Below are 402 nucleotides of genomic sequence, written 5' to 3' on the forward strand. Positions count from 1 at the left end.
CAGAGGAGTGCTGGGGCACACTAGGCCACCTCAGGTATCCAACCAAAGTACATTGATTGAAATCTGATGTGGCATTTCAAAATAAAAGGCCATAGAAATCTCAACTTTTGACCAATACTCCTGATTACAAAAAATCATTAAAAATTAAGTTTTTGTTATCCCGCAACCAAAACAGCACTGGGGCACACTAGGTGACCCTAGGTATCCAACCAAGGTACTTTCATCAAAATCCGATGTGGCATTTCAAAATAAAAGAACAAAGAAATATCAATGTTTGACCTTTACACCTCAATTTGAAAAATCATTAAAAATTAAGTTTTTGTTATCCCGCAACCAGAGGAGTGCTGGGGAGCACTCGGCCACCCCAGGTATCCAACCAGAGTACTTTCATCAAAATCTGAT

Source organism: Idiotropiscis lumnitzeri, chromosome 12 (assembly GCF_059441095.1).
Source record: "Idiotropiscis lumnitzeri isolate Australia: NSW breed Sydney's pygmy pipehorse chromosome 12, RoL_Ilum_1.0, whole genome shotgun sequence".
Classification (NCBI taxonomy): Eukaryota; Metazoa; Chordata; class Actinopteri; order Syngnathiformes; family Syngnathidae; genus Idiotropiscis; species Idiotropiscis lumnitzeri.